Raw genomic sequence first — 23,756 nt, forward strand, 5'->3', positions numbered from 1 at the left:
TTTATTTAATGTATTAGAAAAGAACGACAGAACATTATACCAGGAAAGGGCCAAGGATGGGGAGCATTAGACAAGGAAGGGGCTCAGGGTGGGGAGAATTAGACAAGGAAGGGGCCCAGGATGGGGAGCATTATATAAAGAAGGGGCCCAGGATGGGGAACATTATACAAGGAAAGGGCCCAGGATAGGGAGCATTATACCAGAATGGGGGTCATTATACCATGACATGGGCCAGGATGAAGGACATTACACCAGGAAGGGCACAAGGATGGAGGTCATTATACCAGAATGGGGCCTAGGATGGGGGACAGGATACCAGGATGGAGGACATTGTTATAGGATGGGGGACATTGTACCAGGATTGGGGACATTGTTACAGGAAGGGGCCAGGATGGGGGACATTATTACAGTAAGAGGCCCAGGACCAAGGACATTATACCAGGAAGGAGCCCAGGATTGGGACGTTATTGCTGAAAGGGGCTCAGGATGGGGGGTATTATACACAGAAGGTGGATATTATAACAGGAAGAGGCCCAGGATCGGGGATATTATAACAGGAAGGGGCGCAGGATGGGGAACATTATACCAGGAAGGGGCCTAGAATGAGAGACATTATTATAGGATGGGGCTACAATGGGAAACATCCAAGGCAGGGACGAACACGCGCATCATTATCGGATCTAGAATGCTACAAGGGCCCATACATCTGACCAACATGCTGGTGGGGGCCCAGGTCCAAATTTTGCACATCTGCAGGAACATGGCATATGGCTTAACAGTATGTCATATGTTGGGAAGGGGTTAAGCTACAGCACATTACATAGCCTCTTGCAGCTATATCAATGGAAAAATTAAAAAATGTATGGCTTTTTGAAGAAGGGAAGGAAAAAATGCAAAACAAAAAATTATCCGGTCCTGAAGGGATTAAGGAGTTCCCACCCACAGTAAATGTTGTCACTCAGCTTAAAATCTTCACTTGCTTATTAGCAGAAGCTAAGGTTTCATTAGGATCTCCGAGGCTAAAGTTACATGCGGCTCCAGCTTACATGTAAAGGGGATGGTATCAAGGAGTCTCGCCAAACTTTCCCTACAAATGTCCAACAATTCAGAATTCATATCCATTGATAATTTATCTTCTAAAATGATAGCATTTTTTTTCTATCCTTTTCATTTTATGTGTAATTAACTTTTTGCTCTCCTCCTTTAAGCAATGGGAGGAACGACTGATAAGGATCCAGGAAACCATTGATGAATGGCTGAAGGTGCCGACCCAGTGGCTTTAATCTTCTCTTCTGAGGACATCATGCAGCAAATGCCTGAAGAAGGACGCTTATTCCAGACTGTGGACAGAAACTGGAGAGAGATCATGAAACATTGCGTTAAAGACCCGAAGGTAAATGGATGCTTCATGGTGGACTGATACAAGAAAGCACGGTCATCTTGCATCCAGGATTGATGTTTTCCAAGAGTCCGTGTCCTGATGCTTCCATCACAAGGATCCCGGGTTATGGGGCTCCGCACTGCCTGGACTCCAGCCTCCCGCATCTTCTATTTTCTATCCAAATAGGTTCTAATTTTTCTTTTAATATAAACTATTGGCACAATAGTCAATGAATGTGACCTTTTTTCAGTCTCTATAACTATATAATGGAATCTTACTTATGGGCTATCTACTTTGTTTTAGGTTTTAAGCGCCACTTCTCTGACCGGACTTCTGGAGAAACTTCAGGACAGCAATGTGCTTCTGGATAAAACCATGAAAGGGCTGAATGCCTATCTGGAGAAGAAGAGGCTTTTTTCCCACGGTATAGTCCTTTCACTTGTTGCAATGATTGTATATATTCCTTAAATATTTTTTTTTCTTATTTAAACGCATTGAAATCATTTTTGTAATTGGATTTCATTAATAATTTTGCACTGTTTGCCTTCTATTGGCTCTGTGTTGCGCTGGCTATTGGACTTATTTTTAATCTGTCTTTTTTCAGCTCCTCTTAGCCGATTTATGACCACAGATCACATCAAAGCTGAATGTGCAGGAAACAAAAAGCCTAACGGTGCAACATTTTTAATGAAACTGAATTGTCGCAAATACTCGCAATTAAATGGGTATTCCCATCTCCAAGATCCTATCCCAATATGTAGTAGGCATAGTAATAATAATAATATTAGCAACTACCTCCAATTAGAAGTGTAGTATAGTTCTTCTGATTCACTATGTCGCTTTCCCCATGTGCAAGGCATTGCAGTAGCTTCGGTATCCATGGTTACGACCACTCATATAGTGACAGTTATTTGCTAGTGGTCGTAACCTAAGCTACTGCAATGCCCTGCACATGGGGTAAGCGACAAAACAAATCAGAAGAACTATACTAAACTTCTAATTGGAGGTATTTGCTAATATTATTATTATTACGCATACTACATATTGGGGTAGAATCCTGGAGATGGGAATACACATTTCAGTTAAATAAAAAAAAGTTCCCAAAGCTGGATAGCCCCTTTAAGCTAACCATACGCATGACATATGAGATACCCGTGGTCTGAATGGTTATTTGGCTATTTCTCCTGACTCCCACCTATTCTGCTGAACAGTCATGTGGTTTTAATGGGGAGAGAGGAGAAAGTCGGTACTGGACACCTCCGGCAGCGGGTTATCTCCCCTGAGAACCAAAAGACCGGGTATTGAAATCCCATCTGCCCGATCCTTCTGGCCCTGACATCCTCTATCGGGGGAGAGTCAGGAGACCCCCCATACACATCAGTGGGTAGGCCGGTCCTGCTGCAATCGTCAGGTTTAAACTATTTTAATCCAATGTGTATGGGGACTGAATCTTTACTTTAAAGCTTTGCTTTTCTATTTTCTCACATAGACACTAATACAAATGGCGCCTGACCCAATACTTTAATGACATCTTTATCATATTGTGCATTTTTGCTTTAGCTTTTTCTTCCTGTCCAACGACGAAATGCTAGAAATTCTCTCTGAGACTAAAGATCCTCTGCGGGTCCAACCACATCTAAAGAAGGGCTTTGAAGGCATCGCAAAGCTGGAGCTCCTTCCTAACCTGGACATCAAAGCCATGTACAGCACCGAGGGGGAACGCGTAGAGCTCATCCAGACCATCTCCACCTCCGAGGCTCGGGGGGCCGTGGAGAAGTGGCTCATCCAAGGGGAAGATGTCATGTTAAGGAGCGTGCATGATGTTATTGCTCGGTCACGAATGGTACGGATCTACCTACAGACCAAAAGCATTAATTGGAACTAATCTAGTCTATATATATAATCGTCTTATCCCGTCTGTCTGTCTGTCTGTGTGTCTGTCTGTCCAGGAAATCCCGCGTCGCTCATTGGTCCGGCAGCGGCCAATCAGCGCCGGGGGATTTCTAAAAAAAGATGGCGGCCGTTAGCGGCTCATCTGCGGGACGGAGCTGAGCGGCGATGCAGCCGGGAGATGACCGGCGCAAGGCGCTCATCTCCCGGCCGGCAACAGCAGAAGGAACCCGACCGACGGACCCATCTGCGGGATGGAGATGCAGCCGGAAGATGAGCGCCGCGAGGCGCTCATCTCCCGGCCGGTAGCAGCGGAAGGACCGCCGGCGTCGCTGACCTCCATGCGGAAGGGAGGACCGGGGAGCGGCGCTGCGGGTCGGGATACTTCTGCTGTGAGCGCCCGCTATGTCCCGGGTTCTCGCAGCGGAAGTAGCCGCACAGGCAGCGCCGCTCCCCGGTCCTCACCAAGACGATTCGATGATTGATCGCGGTCTTCGGACCCGACCAATCACTGATCTTAGCGCAAAACTTAAACACCGCTGTGCTGATTGGTCGCCGACGCTGCCCGCGACCAATCACCGATCTTGGCTCCACATTTAAACACCGCTGTGGTGATTGGTCGCGGCCGATATTTAAATTTGGCGCCAAAATCGGTGATTGGTCGCGGCCGATATTTCAATTTGGCGCCCAAATCGGTGATTGGTCGCGGTCAGCGTCCGCGACCAATCAGCACAATAGTGTTTAACTTTGGCACCAAGATCAGTCATTGGTCGCGGGCCAAGACAGCGACCAATCACCGATTTGTGCGGCACTTTTAAATAGCGTCCGTGACCAATTGGATGTCAGCGCCACTCCCCGGTCCTCCCTTCACACCCTAGCCGCATGGATGTCAGCGCCGCTCCCCGGTCCTCCCTTCACACCCTAGCCGCATGGATGTCAGCGGCGCTGCCTGTGTGGATACTTCCGCTCCGAGAACCCGGGACATGAGCGGGCGCTCGCAGCAGAAGTATCTGGACTCGCAGCGCCGCTCCCCGTTCCTCCCTTCACACCCTAGCCGCTGATGTCCCCACTGTATCCGCATGGTCTTACAAAGGTCCGGACATTTGTGTTAAAAATCGCTGATTGGTCGCTGGCGCTGCCCGCGACCAATCACCGATTTGGGCGCCAAATTTAAATATCAGCCGCGACCAATCAGCACAGCGGTGTTTAAATGTGGAGCCAAGATCGGTGATTGGTCGCGGCCGATATTTAAATTTGGCGCCCAAATCGGTGATTGGTCGCGGGCAGCGCCTGCGACCAATCAGCGATTTTTAACACAAATGTCCGGACCTTTGTAACACCATGCGGATACTGTGGGGACATCAGCGGCTAGGGTGTGAAGGGAGGACCGGGGAGCGGCGCTGCGGGTCGGGATACTTCTGCTCCGAGCGCCCGCTCATGTCCCGGGTTCTCGGAGCGGAAGTATCCGCACAGGCAGCGCCGCTGACATCCATGCGGCTAGGGTGTGAAGGGAGGAACGGGGAGCGGCGCTGACATCCAATTGGTCGCGGACGCTATTTAAAAGTGCCGCACAAATCGGTGATTGGTCGCGGTCTTGGCCCACAACCAATCACGGATCTTGCCGCAAAAGTTAAACACTACGGTGCTGATTGGTCGTGGACGCTGACAGCGACCAATCACCGATTTTGGCGCCACATTCAAATATCGGCCGCGACCAATCACCGATCTTGGCTCCACATTTAAACACCGCTGTGCGGATTGGTCGCGGACGCTATTTAAATGTGGCACCAAAATCGGTGATTGGTCGCACCCAGCGTCGGCGACCAATCAGCACAGCGGTGTTTAAATGTGGAGCCAAGATCGGTGATTGGTCGCGGCCGATATTTGAATGTGGCGCCCAAATCGGTGATTGGTCGCTGTCATTAGCACCGTAGTGTTTAACTTTGGCCGCAAGATCAGTGATTGGTTGCGGGCCAATTCGGCGATCAATCACCGATTTGTGCGGCACATTTAAATAGCGGCCGCGACCAATTGGATGTCAGCGCCGCTCCCCGGTGCTCCCTTCACGCCCTAGCCGCATGGATGTCAGCGCCGCTGCCTGTGCGGATACTTCCGCTCCGAGAACCCGGGACATGAGCGGGCGCTCGCAGCAGAAGTATCCCGACCCGCAGCGCTGCTCCCCGGTCCTCCCTTCACACCCTAGCCGCTGATGTCCCCACAGTATCCGCATGGTGTTACAAAGGTCCGGACATTTGTGTTAAAAATCGCTGATTGGTCGCTGACGCTGCCGCCGACCAATCACCGATTTAGGCGCCAAATTTAAATATCGGCCGCGACCAATCACCGATCTTGGCTCAACATTTAAACACCGCTGTACTGATTGGTCGCGGACGCTATTTAAATGTGCCGCCAAAATTGGTGATTGGTCGCGCACAGCGTCGGCGACCAATCAGCACAGCGGTGTTTGAATTTGCCGCCAAGATCGGTGATTGGTCGCGGCCAGCGCCAGCGACCAATTAGCGATTTTTAACACAGATGTCCTGACCTTTGTAACACCATGCGGATACTGTGGGGACATCAGTGGCTAGGGTGTGAAGGGAGGACCGGGGAGCGGCGCTGCGAGTCCGGATACTTCTGCTGCGAGCGCCCGCTCATGTCCCGGGTTCTTGCAGCGGAACTATCCGCACAGGCAGCGGCACTGACATCCATGCGGCTAGGGTGTGAAGGGAGGACCGGGGAGCGGCGCTGACATCCAATTGGTCGCGGCCGCTATTTAAATTTAAATGTGGCGCCAAAATCGGTGATTGGTCGCGCCCAGCGTCGGCGACCAATCAGCACAGCGGTGTTTGAATTTGCCGCCAAGATCGGTGATTGGTCGCGGCCAGCGCCAGCGACCAATTAGCGATTTTTAACACAGATGTCCTGACCTTTGTAACACCATGCGGATACTGTGGGGACATCAGTGGCTAGGGTGTGAAGGGAGGACCGGGGAGCGGCGCTGCGAGTCCGGATACTTCTGCTGCGAGCGCCCGCTCATGTCCCGGGTTCTTGCAGCGGAACTATCCGCACAGGCAGCGGCACTGACATCCATGCGGCTAGGGTGTGAAGGGAGGACCGGGGAGCGGCGCTGACATCCAATTGGTCGCGGCCGCTATTTAAATTTAAATGTGGCGCCAAAATCGGTGATTGGTCGCGCCCAGCGTCGGCGACCAATCAGCACAGCGGTGTTTAAATGTGGAGCCAAGATCGGTGATTGGTCGCGGCCGATATTTAAAATTGGCGCCCAAATCGGTGATTGGTCGCGGGCAGCGCCAGCGACCAATCAGCGATTTTGAACACAAATGTCCGGACCTTTGTAACACCCTGCGGATACTGTGGGGACATCAGCGGCTAGGGTGTGAAGGGAGGACCGGGGAGCGGCGCTGCGGGTCGGGATACTTCTGCTCCGAGCGCCCGCTCATGTCCCGGGTTCTCGCAGCGGAAGTAGCCGCACAGGCAGGGGCGCTCCCCTGTCCTCTCTAATACGATTCCGCTCCCCGCTCCTCACCAATACGATTCGCTGATTGGTCGCGCTCTCCACACCCGACCAATCAGTGATCTTGGCGCTAAAGTTAAACACCGCTCTGCTGATTGGTCGCGTCCGCTGCCCGCAACCAATCACCGATTTGGGCGCCACATTTAAATAGCGGCCGTGACCATTCACCGATCTTGCCGCCACATTTAAACACTGCTGTGCTGATTGGACGCCGGACGCGTCCAATCAACGAGATTGGCGCCAAATTTAAGCAACGCTCTGCTGATTGATCGCGGTCGCTGGCCGAGATCAATCAGCAGTATTGGCGCAAAATTTAAACAACGCTCTGCTGATTGGTCGCGGTTGTCGGCCGTGACCAGTCAGCAGTATTGGCGCCAAATTTAAACCTCACTCTGCTGATTGGTCGCAACCACCGGCCGCGACCAATCTGCGTTTTTGGTGCCAAATTTAAACAACGCTCTGCTGATTGGTCACGGTCGCCGGCCGAGACCAATCAGCAGCATTGGGGCCAAATGTAAACCCCGCTGTGCTGATTGGTCGCGGTCGCCGGCAAAGACCCATCAGCATTATTGGTGCCAAATTTAAACCCTGCTCTGCTGATTGGTCGCAGCCGCCAGCCGCGACTAATCAGCGATTTTGGTGCCAAATTTAAACACCGCACTCCTGATTGGTCGCGGCCGCCATCCGCGACCAATCAGCGAGATTGGCGCCAAATTTAAACAACGCTCTGCTGATTGTTCGCTGTCGCCGGCCTCGACCAATCAGCGATTTTGGCGCCAAATTTAAAGAATGCTCTGCTGTTTGGTCACGGCCGGCGACCAATCTGTGATTTTGGCGCCGAATTTAAACCCCGCTCTGCATCGCTCTGCTGATTGGTCGCGGTCGGCGGCCATGACCAGTCAGCAGTATTGGCGCCAAATTTAAACACCGCTCGGCTGATTGGTCGCGACTAATCAGCGATTTTGGTGCCAAATTTAAACACGCTCTCCAGTCCTCACTAACACGGTTCGCTGATTGGTCGCGGCCGCCGCCCGCGACCAATCATCGATATTGCCGCCAAATTTAAACACCGCTTTGCTGATTGGTCGCGGTTGCCGAACGCGACCAATCAGCGATTTTGGCGCCAAATTTAAACACAGCTCTGCTGATTGCACCCGGTCGGCCGCATACCTATTCTAGAATACCCGATGCATTAGAATCGGGCCACCATCTAGTTCTTTTATATTTGTATAAGATTATTTGGCGGCAGTGAATGATTTGTGGATGATGTATCTCTTGCAATAGAGCCAGGTAGCAGATCTTCTACCTGCAATCGGTAGAAATGAATTTGCTAGATAATACTAGTAAGGTTGTCCCTCTCTTAAATGCTTCTGTCAACGTAATTTAACTTTCTTTTTTAAAAGGCATACCCTGCGACTGCAAGAAAAGACTGGGTGAGGGAATGGCCGGGACAGGTCGTGCTCTGTGTGTCTTCTGGACAAGTGAAGTGCATGAAGCTATCGGCAGTGGCCCGGAGGTACGGCATAAGCTCCTTTACTGATCAAGGTTGCTTCACTATAAACAGTCATGGCCGGAAGTGTTGGCACCCTTGAAGTTGTTCCAGAAAATGAAGTATTTTTCCATAAAAAATTGCATGTGTATTTTCTGTTATACACATGTTTATTTCCTTTGTATGTATTGGAACAACACAAAAAAAGGCAAATTGGATATAATTTCACACAAAACCCCATAAATGGGTCGGACAAAATTGTTGGCATCTTTCCAAAATTGTGGGTAAACAATTTTGTTTCAAGCATGTGATGCTCGTTCAAACTCACCTGTGGCAAGTAAAAGGTGCGGGCAATATGAAAATCACACCTGAAACCTGATACAAAGGGGAAAAGTTGACTCAGTCTTTGCGTTGTTACGTGCCACACTAAGCAGGGAGAACAGAAAGAGGAGAAGAGAACTGTCTGAGGACTTGAGAACCAAAATTGTTGACTAATATCTTCTTTTTGTGTTGTTCCAATATACACAAATGAAATAAACATGTGAACAACAAAACGTGTAATTGTAATAATTTTCTGGGAGAAATACATATATATACATTCATAGACAGACTTCATGAGTTCTCCTGCTAATAGACTGTCATACCCAGAGACGCAGCTTATAGGAGTTTCCAGGGGGGGATATACCATTGGTGCAACAGAGGTAAGGGGACCCACATTCACATCCAAAGATGCAAGCAGCTTATTTCACAGTACGTTATTAGACTGCAAAGAGCCCATGTAGTGTTCTTGCCCAGGGGTCTTCTCCTGGGGGTTGCAGTTGTACAGCGGCTCAATATCTTGAAGGTACCCAAAAGGCTCCATAGTATTGTTGGGATTTTGCATTGATTCATGCATCTTGTCTAGAGATGCGCAACTAAATTTGCAGGACCTTGGTCTAAGAGAGCAGGTTAGTAGTCTGTGGCTGTTGGATGGGAGCCTTGCTAACCGCCTCTTACATGCCGGCATCCCTGGCTCCTCTTTTGATTAGCCGGCCAGGCGTGATGTCATTTGTGCCTCACACCACAACTATGACATCGACATCAAAAGAGGAGCCGGAGATGCCGGTTCACGGGGCTCCGGTCCTGCGGCCGTGGAATACTGACCCGACTGTTGGACCAGAGTCCTGCAAATCCATTCGCTCATCTCTACTCTCGTCATATCTACCAAAATAGGGAAGACATTGTATGGGATTTCCCATAATACCAGCATAAAATTAATCCATCTGCATTGAGTTTTCCATGCTGTTTGTAGCAGGGTTTTATAGAAGTACATCTGGGTATTTGGAGCAATTTGCGAGGAGGCAAATTGTCCCAGCAGACTCGCAGCACATTGGGGGCTCTCGTCACCATAGAGGGGCACGCTCGTGACGTGGTCAGGGAAATGATCGAAACAGGTTTGTGCAAACATCATGGCTGGCAGCAAACTTTCCAATACCATGTTCTATTTATTATACACTACATGGAGAAAGGTATTGTGCCCCCTCCACATTACACCTACAGGGGCTTTTATGGCCTCCTATTCTAATCCATATCCAGGATGTTAATATGGAGTCCGTCCCTCTACAGATATCACAGCTCAGTATGCCGAGCACCTTCATACATTTCACCATATTCCCATGTTCTTTCCATATCTATGTTATGTTCCCCCCTCTTTTCTTTGAGTTTTCATAGGACACAATTGATCTTGTCACAGTAAAGCAATCTTGGGGTGTACTTACAATGACGTCTATGGGGCAGTAGTCATTTCTGCATATTGAGATGGTGGTCCCTATATAGGAATGTTTTGGCATCTGTAGGTGTCGGCATCCCCTGTATATGACTCATTGCCACAATTGATCTTCTTTATAGTCAGTGGTTTGGATGGCCTAGGTGCGGTTTGTAATATTTTCTATCAATGGTGTGTGCGCCCTCCTCTGTGCAGTGTCGTTCTATAACCATGGATGGACTAATAAAGGGGTTTTATGTCAATTCCTTTAATGACCTTTTGTTCGGTTTCTTTGTAGGTATTATGTCATTCTCCGAGTGGTCAGCCATTCTAAGCCTGAGCAGACATATGGCAATGTAATTGATGTGTGCCTGACATTGTTCTTCCCTATGTGGCGGTGACATATTTATGCTGCCATTCTCCAGTATTTGTTCTAATTAATCATCCTAAAGGTGTTTAGTGGGGTTGAGGTTGAGAACGTGTGGGAAACAGTTCTGCTCTTCTATTCCCTTAGGGTTGGAAGCTACAATTGTTTAAAATGTCTTGTGCTGAAGCATTAAGATATCTTTTCACTGGAACTAAGGGGCCTAGACCACCCCCTAAAAACAAGGCCATACCTCCACCACCAAACTGCCCAGCGGGCACAATGCAGTTAATAGGGTAACGTTCTCCTGGCATTCACCAAATCCAGACTCGTCCATCAGATGCCAGATAGAGAAGTGTGATCCGTCACTGCACAGAACAGGTCTCCTCCAGAGTCCTGTGGTGGCGGCTTCACACCACTCCATCCGACGCTCGGCATCGTGCTTGGTGATGTAAGGCTGCATGCAGCTGCTCGGCCATAAAGCTCCAGGCGGGGGCGCAGTGTTTGTGGTGATGTTGTTACCAAAGTAGATCTGGACTCTGCAGTTATGGAGTCAGGAGAGCGTTCTGCCCTCTGCTCCTCAGCACTCAGTGACCCCGCTCTGTAATGTTCTGGGGTCTCCTGAGTTGCTGCAGTTCCTTCCACTCCTTAATAATATCACTCACATGTGATGGGGGAAGATTTAGGAGGGAAGAAATGTAATATCCAGACTTGTTACCCTGGTGGCTCCTATTACAGGACCGCGCTGGTATCAGAGAGCTCTGCACCACCAGCCGTTCTGTCATATGTTAGTAACAGCACACCGCATGGGAGGGCGGATGTTATACACCGGGGGGCGTGGGGATTGATGTTATACACTGGTGGGGGGCGAGAGTCTTAATGTTATACAAGGCCGAGGGGCCAGATGTTATACCCTAGGGGTACGAGGGGCTAGATGTTATACTGTCCGAGGGCTGGATGTTATACACTGAGGAGCAAGGGGACGGATATTATATACCGGGGTGAGGGGATGGATATTATACACCGGGGGGCGTGGGGACGGATATTATACACCAGGGGCGAGGGGACGGATATTATACACCAGGTGCGAGGGGACGGATATTATACACCAGGTGCGAGGGGACGGATATTATTCACCAGGGGCGGGGGGACGGATATTATACACCAGGTGCGAGGGGACGGATATTATACACCAGGGGTGAGGGGACAGATATTATACACCAGGTGCGAGGGGACAGATATTATACACCAGGGGTGAGGGGACGGATATTATACACCAGGGGCGAGGGGACGGATATTATACACCAGGGGCGGGGGGACGGATATTATACACCAGGGGCGAGGGGACGGATATTATACACCAGGTGCGAGGGGACGGATATTATACACCAGGGGTGAGGGGACGGATATTATACACCAGGGGCGAGGGGACGGATATTATATACCGGGGTGAGGGGACGGATATTATACACCAGGGGCGAGGGGACGGATATTATACACCAGGGGTGAGGGGACGGATATTATACACCAGGTGCGAGGGGACGGATATTATACACCAGGGGTGAGGGGACGGATATTATACACCAGGGGTGAGGGGACAGATATTATACACCAGGTGCGAGGGGACGGATATTATACACCAGGGGTGAGGGGACGGATATTATATACCGGGGTGAGGGGACAGATATTATACACCGGGGGGCGTGGGGACGGATATTATACACCAGGGGCGAGGGGACGGATATTATACACCAGGGGCGAGGGGACGGATATTATACACCAGGGGTGAGGGGACAGATATTATACACCAGGTGCGAGGGGACGGATATTATACACCAGGGGTGAGGGGACGGATATTATACACCAGGGGCGAGGGGACGGATATTATACACCAGGGGCGGGGGGACGGATATTATACACCGGGGCGAGGGGACGGATATTATACACCGGGGGGGCGAGAGGCCAGATGTTATACACAAGGGGGAGGGAGCGAGGGGACAGATGTTATACACCGGGGCTGGGGGCCGGATATTATGCAAAGAAGGGCTTGGGGTTGGATGTTATACAGTGGGGTTGAGGGGATGGATTTTATACACTGGCGGGGGGGGGCGAGGGGACGGATATTATACACCGGGGGGGCGAGAGGCCGGATGTTATACACCAGGGGGAGGGAGCGAGGGGACAGATGTTATACACCGGGGCTGGGGGCCGGATGTTATACCCTGGGGGCCAGATGTTATGCAAAGGAGGGCTTGGGGTTGGATGTTATACAGTGGGGTTGAGGGGATGGATTTTATACACTGGCGGGGGGGGGCGAGGGGACGGATATTATACACCGGGGGGGCGAGAGGCCGGATGTTATACACCAGGGGGAGGGAGCGAGGGGACAGATGTTATACACCGGGGCTGGGGGCCGGATGTTATACCCTGGGGGCCAGATGTTATGCAATGGAGCGCTTGGGGTTGGATGTTATACAGTGGGGTTGAGGGGATGGATTTTATACACTGGCGGGGGGGCGAGGGGAGAGATGTTATACTAAACTAGGGGCGAGGGGTGGATGTTATACACCGGGGGAGGCGAGAGGCCGGATTTTATAAACTGGGGGCTGAGAGTCCGGATGTTATACACCGTGGGCAATGGGACTAAATGAAAAAAGCAGAATTCGGTGACTCGGAGTTTTGTCCTATAATGTATGTGCATTTGCCTTCCCTTTAGAAACTCTCCCTTGTGATTCTGCAGTGTCTTAGAGGTTGACTATCTTTTCCTACATTCCTCAGGAGTTTCTCATGAACAGACTTCCGGTGGCTTGCCCAACTCCGCTATTACTGGGAGAATGAGAATGCGAGAGTGCGAATCATCAACTGCAATGTGAAGTCCGCCTATGAGTACCTGGGCAGCTCCCCACGCCTGGTCATCACTCCGCTCACTGACCGATGCTAGCGGACTCTGCTATGATGTGATGGGTTATGCTCAGAAATGTTTTTGACTTTTGTATGATGCATGAAACTTATTAGCAATTATTATTGATATTTCATACCAGTTCTTTCATGTTTCATTGGTAGATCGGTGCTTTTTATCTAAATCTTGGTGGAGCTCCAGAAGGTCCGGCCGACACAGGAAAAACTGAGACCACCAAAGATTTGGCCAAGGCGCTGGCCGTGCAGTGTGTGGTCTTTAACTGCTCTGATGGTTTGGACTACATAGCAATGTCAAAGGTACATACAATGTTAAGCTGCTCCATTGCAGATAATAAACTGACTCCATCCGATGTTCTGCTGACATCTTTTGATTATATAGTACAGACCAAAAGTTTGGACACACATTCTCATTTAAAGATTTTTCTGTATTTTCATGACTATGAAAATTGTACATTCACACTGAAAGCATCAAAACTATGAATTAACACATGTGGAATTATATACTTAACAAAAAAGTGTGAAACAACTGAAAATATGTCTTATATTCTAGGTTCTTCAAAGTAGCCACCTTTTGCTTTGATGACTGCTTTGCACACTCTTGGCGTTCTCTTGATGAGCTTCAAGAGGTAGTCACTGGAAATGGTTTTCACTTCACAGGTGTGCCCTGTCAGGTTTAATAAGTGGGATTTCTTGCCTTATAAATGGTGTTGGGACCACCAGTTGCGTTGTGCAGAAGTATGGTGGATACACAGCTGATAGTCCTATTGAATAGACTGTTAGAATTTGTATTATGGCAAGAAATAAGCAGCTAAGTAAAGAAAAACGAGTGGCCATCATTACTTTAAGAAATGAAGGTCAGTCAGTGCGAAAAATTGGGAAAACTTTGAAAGTGTCCCCAAGTGCAGTTGCAAAAACCATCAAGCGCTACTAAGAAACTGGCTCACATGAGGACAGCCCCAAGAAAGGAAGACCAAGAGTCACCTCTGCTTCTGAGGATAAGTTTATCCGAGTCACCAGCCTCAGAAATCGCAGGTTAACAGCAGCTCAGATTAGAGACGAGGTCAATGCCACACAGAGTTCTAGCAGCAGACACATCTCTTAAACGACTGTTAAGAGGCGACTTTGTGCAGCAGGCCTTCATGGTAAAATAGCTGCTAGGAAACAAGCAGAAGAGACTTGTTTGGGCTAAAGAACACAAGGAATGGACATTAGACCAGTGGAAAATTGTGCTTTGGTCTGATGAGTCCAAATTTGAGATCTTTGGTTCCAGCCACCGTGTCTTTGTGCGACGCAGAAAAGGTGAACGGATGGACTCTACATGCCTGGTTCCCACCGTGAAGCATGGAGGAGGAGGTGTGATGGTGTGGGGGTGCTTTGCTGGTGACACTGTTTGGGATTTATTCAAAATTGAAGGCATACTGAACCAGCATGGCTACCACAGCATCTTGCAGCAGCATGCTATTTATTTTTCAACAGGACAATGACCCCAAACACACCTCCAGGCTGTGTAAGGGCTATTTGACCAAGAGGGAGAGTGATGGGGTGCTACGCCAGATGACCTGCACTGCAGTCACCAGACCTGAACCCAATAGAGATGGTTTGGGGTGAGCTGGACCGCAGAGTGAAGGCAAAAGGGCCAACAAGTGCTAAGCATCTCTGGGAACTCCTTCAAGATTGTTGGAAGACCATTTCCGGTGACTACCTCTTGAAGCTCATCAAGAGAATGCCAAGAGTGTGCAAAGCAGTCATCAAACCAAAAGGTGGCTACTTTGAAGAACCTAGAATATAAGACATATTTTCAGTTGTTTCACACTTTTTTGTTAAGTATATAATTCCACATGTGTTAATTCATAGTTTTGATGCCTTCAGTGTGAATGTACAATTTTCATAGTCATGTAAATGCAGAAAATCTTTAAATGAGAAGGTGTGTCCAAACTTTTGGTCTGTACTGTATATACTTTTTTTTAGTTTTTCAAAGGGCTGGCATCATCGGGAACATGGGTGTGTTTTGATGAGTTTAACCATATTGAGCTGGAGGTGTTGTCCGTGGTGGCCCAACAGATTCTCCGCATCCAGAGAGCCATCCAGACGAAGATGGACATGTTCAACTTCGAAGGAACAGAGCTGAAGCTTAACCCAAATTGCTTCTTAGCCATTACCATGAATCCTGGCTATGCGGGACGTTCTGAGCTGCCGGATAACCTCAAGGTAAAGAGTCCCAGTGCCTTGCATCGGGTCCTTCCACAACATTAATATAGGATTAAGCTCAGGACTATGACTCGGCCATTCCAAAGCTTTATGTTTATTCAACCATTCTTTTGTAGAACGACTTGTGTCTTTGGGCCATTGTCTTGCTGCATGACCCACGTTTTCTTGAGATTCAGTACATGAACTGATATCCTGATATTTTCCTTTAGCATTTGCTGATAGATTTTAGAATTCATTGTTCCATCAATGATGGCAGCCGTCCTTGGCCAAGTGCAGCAAAACAGGCCCAAAGCATGTTACGATTACCATCTTTGTGTTTCATAGATGATAGGAGGTTCTTATGCTGTAATGCAGTATTTTCTTTCTGCAAACATATAGCTTCTCACTTAAAATCTCTATCTTGGCCTCATCCTTCCACAAAGCATTATTCCAGTTAGCTATTGATGTGCCCAGGTGAGTTTTAGCAGTGACATTTTAAATCGCATTGCCTTTCTCCTTGCAATCCTGCCATGCTCGCCATTGTTGTTCATTGTCTTTCTGATGGTGGACTCATGAACAATTACATTAGCTAATGTGAGGAGAGGCCTTTAGTTGCTTAGAGGTTACCTTGAGTTCCTTTGTGACCTCACAGACTGATGTAGCTTTAAGTCAAATGTATGCAGTAATACAGAAATGTTTGAGGGGTTCTCAAACTTTCAAGTAAATACTAGGTTTACAAAAGAAACATAAGATTTCATCAAAGGGATTATTCTCCCCCAAACCTATATGAGATTGTACATTTCCTATGTATAATCACAACACCTGATGCCCTTATTTCTGCAAGCTCCTTAATATTGATGTCCCATTCTCCTATTTTCCAAAATGGACACAGTAGAGGTGTGGAGAGAGATTTGGAAAGTGTTAAAGGAGTATTCCCATCTCCAAGATTCTATCCCAATATGTAATAGGTGTAATAATAATATTAATAGCAAATACCTCCAATTGGAAATGTAGTATAGTTCTTCTGATTAGCTATGTCGCTTACCCCATGTGCAGGACATAGCAGTAGCTTAGGTATCCATGGTTACGACCACTAGCAAGTAACTAACTGTTACTATGAGTGGTCGTAACCATGGAAACCTAAGCTACTGCAATGTCCTGCACATGGGGTAAGCGACATAGCTAATCAGAAGAACTATACTACATTTCTAATTGGAGATATTTGCAAACATTATTATTATTACCCCTATTACATATTGGGACTGGATCTTGGAGATGGGAATACCCCTTTAACCACACTTTGACTGACTTTCCTCTGATGTGGAATAGACACATCACTTTTAGGTCTGGGGTGGAGGATAGTGTAAATGGACATAATGGGTTCCCCGGCTCTATGCCTAGTTTACAGTAATTTAGTTTCATTTGTTGACTGACCCATCTGGTTTGCGCATTTCAGGTTCTTTTCCGGACTGTAGCAATGATGGTCCCCAACTATGCTCTGATTGCGGAGATCGGCCTTTATTCTTACGCTTTTCTGCACGCTAAACCTCTCTCGGTGAAGATGGTAATGACTTACCGGCTGTGCTCGGAGCCGCTCTCGTCCCAGTTCCATTATGATTATGGGATGCGTGCAGTAAAGGCTGTGCTGACCGCTGCTGGCAATCTGAAGCTGAAATTCCCCCATGAAAATGAAGAGATTCTTGTAAGTTCTGAACTGTTGGTCGCTTTACATCTCGTATAGGATAGCATTACCATCTTACCGAGAAGCATTTGGATCACAAAAATTACAGCTGTCTGATTTTATAATAGCAGACAGAGACTTGCAAATAATGTCTGCACATTACTGTTCCTGGCTTGTTAGATCTCATCTGTGCAAAAGTGTCAAAACTATAGTTGTTAAACACGTAGCTTGTTCATCTTATGGGACAGTTTTGATTTTTAACTTAAACGCATGTATTTTAGGCTAAAAATCATCTTAACAATTGTTTTTTATTAAAAATTTTGCATCGCTTGGCTTTCACCGGCTTTTTGATTCCCTGCACATTCAATTTTGATAAGGTCTGTGGTCATAAATAAACTGAGAGGAGCTCAGAAAAAGACAGATAAAACATTTACAAACTCCCCGTCAGCCAGCAAAAACGAGTTCACTGACAGTATCTCACTTAACTCATTCTGCAGCCGGCAATTAACAGTGCAACACAGAGGCCACATCTATTCCCTATGGAGAAACAATTCTGCAGCATAATTTACTGCAACTCAGCAGCGTTCCGTTCCTCTTTTATCATTCCTGGAAATGTAGGAATTAATTGAAATCTGGCAATACCGAGTACCCTACACAGTCTGACAATGTCACCACTGTTTGGGCACAGTCAGATTGTATAGGGTTGTCCCCTATATAGATTATATATACATTATATGTCATTTACACATACATTTCCAGGAGGTATAACAGAGGGACGATACAATGTAGAGTTTTAGGAAAAGGGGTTTCATCCTTATTTTTTGGAGAATACTATTCTTTACTAATACAGACATACCACAAGAGCTGACTGCTCCTTTGTAATGGGGTTCCTCACTTTTAATATTGTTTCATGTCATATTGTATATGAATTATTTTATCATTTAATCCTTTTTCATTCTATTTAGCTCTTGCCGTCAATTAAGGATGTAAACAAACCCAAATTTTTGTCTCATGATATTCCTCTGTTCAATGGGATTACCAGTGACCTGTTCCCTGGCATTCAACTTCCAGAAGCCGACTATAAGGTATTAAAATATAATAGTGTCTTAAAGGGGTTTTCCAAGACTTAAAGAGGACTTGTCCCTCGCCATAAATATGTAAATGCCGCTGTTCTCCTGACTCCGGCATTGTTTTCCTTTTCTTCCTGCCCCTCTCCGTTCCTGACATCTGTCACTCTCCTCTAGCCCTTTAAGCCAACTGGGCAAGGCCTTCCTGAAGACTCCCACAGAGAGGACTTGATGACCACGCCCACTTGGCTATTAAAATTTATGAACTAGATTTCTATAAAGAGGCTATATCTCAGGAATGGAGAGGTGCAGGAGCAAAAGAAAAACCGCACCGGATTCAGGAGAACAGCGGCATTTACACCAGGTAATAAAATTGCATATTAATGGCAACTGATAGCTCCTATATAGCTGGCCAGCTATCATTTCGATGACCGTTATCTTTCAGCAGCAGAAGGGAAGGAAGGGAGACACAGATCCATTACTAGTGGGTTGGCGGAGCCCCACAGGGATAGATCACCTCAGATTTATAAAAAGTGACGACCGGCCCCTCCAACTTAAGCTCCTCCTACTCCCATGTTCTCCAGTCTGAAATTTGAGGTCGCAGAGGATAGTCGCTGCCTTTGCAGCTCCTCAGAAGATTTTTTATTTTTACCAAAGGAGACCTGGACCCCCCGTGGTCTAGAGGTCTCAGGGGGTCTCGGCGCTGCCGGGACCCCTGCCCTCCCCTGGCAGACCTGCGTACCCCTTAAGGAGGTCCCCGCAGTAACCTGCCGGCCCCGGGGTACATAGGGCGCTTCCTGGCGGAGACGCACACCGCCTGTGGGGTCCCTGCGCGCTCCGCCATGGGGGGAGCAAGGGCCACAGCGCCACACATCCCTGGGGGTCCCTGTGGCGCACAGCGGGGTAAGTGCTCTGTGTATGAGTGCGGCCGCCGCCGTTATTTCATGTGGTGATTTTCTGCTTTTCTGTATTTGCAGACGGTGTATGAGGATCACCGCTGCATTCTCTGACCCTGGGGGCTGGGGAGCAGGGACGGAGGAGCACGGCTCCGTTGGAACGGGGGGCGTGGCTTTATTATCTTGGCTTCCTGCCGTCACTTTTAGGCAGGAAGCCTTCAGGAGAGCGCACGCTTTCTCTCTGAGCGCGGGCTCTGTGAGTGAGCTCGGGGGGCCGGGCTTCGCGTCGTTCGGCTTCCTGTCATTGTAGTTCTGACAGGAAGCTCCTGGCTTAGCGCGCGCTGAGCTCTCCGCCCCTCTCCCTCCTTCCGGCTTCCCTCCACGTGCACCTCCGGCTCTCTGCTCCCCGTTCACCGCCCTCACAGCTCAGAAGGAGCAGTCACCGCGGCACTGGTGAGTCGTTTCTGCCTGTAGGCAGAGGCTCCCTTTTTGTTCTTTCCATTGCAGAGCACCTTGGCTGACCTGCTAAGGCAGGCAAGGTGCTATTTGCCGCTACCGCTTTTCTGGACACTCTCACTTCTCTGACCTCTTAAGGCAGTGAGGTATTTAGCGTGTCAGCAGCATTAACCCCTTCTGAAGGGGTCTGCTCAACAGGGCTGTTAACTCTTTCTGGGGGTGCACACTTCTGTTTCAGAGGGCGCTTCTCCCCAGTTTGTTAGGTTAACTTTTGCTCTGCAGGGCTGGGGTAACTCTCTCTAGAGGAGAGTTTTAACCCTTCAGTGCCTTAAAAGTAAAAAAAAAAAAAAAAAAAGGGGGAATTTTTTTTTTGTGGAAGCAGGCTGTGTTAGCTATTTTCGCACACCCTAGGTTACCATACTCATTCTAACATGCTGGCATCTGATGTGGGAGGCATGACGGATCAGGGACCAGGGGGCGCGGACCTCTCTCCCGATCCGTTTCAGGATCGGTCTCGCATTTCTGATACACCCAGGTCTTCGACGGCGTCAAGTTCGACCCTTAGTGATGTTAAAGTGGAGGCTCTCACCCGCTCCATTGACAGTCTTTCTAACCTCCTGGGTCATTGGGTGTCAGCTAAGTCGCAACCGACACCACGAGGCAAGAAGCGCCACAGGGTGGCGCTGTCTCCTCCGTGCGGTGCATCGGAGGCTCCAGATTCACCAACAAGCTCGGTTGGTGAAATCTCTGATTCTGAGGATGAGGATCGGCACAGTCGTCCTGCTTCGCTTTCGGGCCGCGTGGATGCTCTTATTGAAGCCATGCGGGAAGCGTTACAGCTGTCTGAAGAGCTGACAAAGCCTGGCAAGTCGGCCCGGCTGTATCAGGAGTCGCGTTGGGCTCGTTCAACATTACCGGCGCATGATGAACTTAACGAGGCAGTGGAGAAAGAACGCCAGTGTCCGGATAAATGCTTCCAGGGGATGCGTTTTTTTTATGCCTTGTATCCCTGCGCCACAGAGACGATCGCTAATTGGGTTCCCTCCCCTGAAGTGGACCTTCCTCTGTCTCAGCTTAGCAAATCTTCCTTGCTTCCTGTTAAAGGGAAGGCCAGTCTTCAGGAGCCTCTGGACAGAAGAACGGAGTTAGCGGCGAAGTCCATCTACGAGGCCGCGGGTCATGGATTCCGTGCAGTCTTGGGGGCCATGTGGGCCGGTGAGGCTTCTCTGCGGTGGTTGGACCAGCTGCGGACGGCATGGCAGGATGGAACTCCGCTGTCGGAAGTGGAAAGGCTTTTCCAGCTGTTGGAAGAGGCGACACATTATGGCAGGGACGCAGTACTGGATACTACTTCCATTCTGTCCAGGTCTCAATCTTCGGCCGTCACAGTCAGGAGAGCACTGTGGCATAAACAGTGGACTGGAGACGCAGTATCCAAACAAGGTTTGCTTAGTCTAGCGTACAAAGGCGGTCATCTTTTTGGTTCGGACCTCACGGAGCTGATTGCTAAGGCCAAGGCTAAGGATGCTGCCTTGCCTCAGCGGAAGGCGGCGGCTTCCACGTCTGGCAGGTCAAGTGCCAGTGGTGGTCGTCGGTCCTTTCGGACCAGGGGGCGGTTCGGTCAGCCTTCTTGGGGATCGGGTCGTCCCTCGGCTTCCGGTAAGAAGTCCACCCAGAAATCCCGTATTTCCTGGAAGCAACATTTCCGTCAGGACAAACGGGAGGTTGACAAGAAGCCCGCTAAGGCGGACTGACGCCAGGATTCCGCTTAAGGGCTCTCGGGTGGGAGGTCGTCTGCTACAATTCGGGTCGATTTGGGCGTCCCACATTTCAGATGCCTGGGTGACGCGAGTTATGTTGGCAGGCTATTTCATAGAGTTTCACTCTCGTCCCCCTGACAGGTTTTGTCAGTCACGCACCCCGTCCGAGCCCAAGCTGGCTGCAGCACTGCTGCGGGAGGTAGACACTCTTCTGCAGCAGGGTGTGGTGGTCCCGGTTCCGCCAGAGGACCGGGGAAGGGGGTTTTACTCCAACCTTTTTGTGGTCACCAAAAAGGAGGACAAGTTTCGCCCCATTCTGGATCTCAAAGATTTGAATCTGCATGTCCGGACCCGGAAATTCCGCATGGAGTCTCTCCGCTCTGTCGTAGCGGCCCTGTCGCAGTACGATTTCTTGGTGTCGATCGACATCCGCGACACCTATTTGCATGTCCCTATCGGCAGAGCTCACCAGCGTTTCCTGCGTTTCGCCATAGGTCAGGCCCATTACCAGTTTGTGGCCCTACCATTCGGGTTGGCCTCGGCACCCAGGGTTTTTACAAAGATTCTGGCGCCACTCATGGCGCTTCTTCGAAAACAAGGAGTTATGATTCTACCCAACCTGGACGACCTGTTGATTGTGTCGCCCACAGCGGAGGAGGCGATGACTGCTCGCGATCTCTCCCTCCAGCACCTGGAGGACTTCGAGTGGCTGGTCAATTGGAAGAAGTCGTCATTAAAACCGACGCAGTCAATCCTGTTCTTGGGGATGCATTTCGACACAGTACGGGCAGTGGTGTCCCTGCCTCCGGACAAACAAACGAACCTTCGTCACCATGTCCAGGCTATGAGGTCGGCGATGGCAATGTCCCTTCGGGAATGCATGCGCCTTCTGGGTCTGATGGTGGCGACAATGGAAGCCGTACCGTTTGCACAATTTCATTCCCGGGATCTCCAAAATCTTATTCTGACCAGTTGGGATCGATCGCCGACTTCACTGGATCGCTCGGTCGTTATCTCCCGCAGGGTGCGAGAGTCTCTTGGATGGTGGTTACGTCCAGAAACTCTATCCCTGGGGAAATCCTTTCTTCTCCCAAGGTGGTCGGTTATTTCCACCGATGCCAGCCTGACTGGCTGGGGGGGGGTTTGGAACGACCTCTGGGTTCAGGGGGTCTGGTCGTCAGAGGAGTCGTCTCTACCGATCAACATTCTGGAGTTGAGAGCAATTTTTCTCTGCCTCCGACATTGGACGGTCCTTTTGAGCGGTCTGCCGGTCCGGATTCAGTCGGACAATGCGACGGCTGTCGCGTATATCAACCATCAGGGCGGGACGAGGAGTTCCAGACTCATGATGGAGGTCTCTCGGATCCTGGTTTGGGCCGAGTCCAGGGTTCCAGCCATCTCCGCGATTCATATCCCAGGTGTGCTGAATATCTCGGCGGACTTCCTCAGTCGCGAGCAGGTGGATCCCGGAGAATGGAGTCTTCATCCGGAAGTGTTTGCACTGCTGTGCTCCCGGTGGGGGACTCCTCAGGTGGATTTGATGGCATCCAGGCTGAACGCCAGGGTTCCGACATTCATGTCCAGGTACAGGGACCCGGAGGCTGTGGCGGTAGATGCTCTAGTGGCCCCGTGGGACCAGTTCGAGCTGATCTATGTGTTTCCGCCAGTATCCTTGCTTCCTTTGGTGATTCGGCGGATCAAACTGGAAAGAGTATCAGCAATTTTGGTAGCGCCGGATTGGCCACGGAGGACGTGGTGTTCGACGCTGGTGTCTCTTCTGGCGGCGCCTCCGTTTCCACTGCCTCTTCGCCCGGACCTGTTAATCCAAGAGCCCATTCGTCATCCGGACCTGAAGTCACTTTGTTTGACGACGTGGCACTTGAGACCGAGATCTTGAACCGTCGTGGTTTTTCGTCCAAGGTTATTTCTGCCAGAGGTCCAGCTACGACTAGGATTTATCACAGAACTTGGGAGTCTTTTTATTCTTGGTGTTCTGGATCGTCAAGGAACCCGAGGGTTTTTTCCATCCCCAACTTCTTGGCTTTTCTGCAATATGGTTTGGCCAAGGGTCTAGCAGTTGGTACCTTACGAGGTCAGGTATCTGCACTATCCGCGCTTTTTCGAAGGGCTATTGCTTCACGTAGGGACGTGCGTTCTTTTTTTCATGGGGTTGCTCGTCAGTTTCCGCCTCGGGAGGCGGTTGTGGCTCCTTGGCGGCTTAATCTATTCCTGGAAGCTCTTCAGCATGAGCCTTTTGAGCGTATGGATTCGGCTACGCTTTACTTGCTTTCTTGGAAGGTGGCCTTCCTGGTAGCGGTCACCTCTTTGAGAAGGGTTTCGGAGTTGGCGGCACTGTCTTGCTCGCCACCTTTTCTGGAATTTCTTCC

The 23,756-nt window shown here is 49.4% G+C and overlaps 1 pseudogene; it reads left to right on the forward strand.

The window, feature by feature from the left end:
* LOC141219391 (dynein axonemal heavy chain 12-like) overlaps positions 1 to 23,756 on the forward strand; it is a 60,265-nt pseudogene that overhangs the window by 25,115 nt on the left and 11,394 nt on the right.

The sequence above is a fragment of the Phyllobates terribilis genome, unplaced genomic scaffold, assembly GCF_046119375.1.
Source record: "Phyllobates terribilis strain yellow unplaced genomic scaffold, ASM4611937v1 Scaffold_267__1_contigs__length_2608826, whole genome shotgun sequence".
Lineage (NCBI taxonomy): Eukaryota > Metazoa > Chordata > Amphibia > Anura > Dendrobatidae > Phyllobates > Phyllobates terribilis.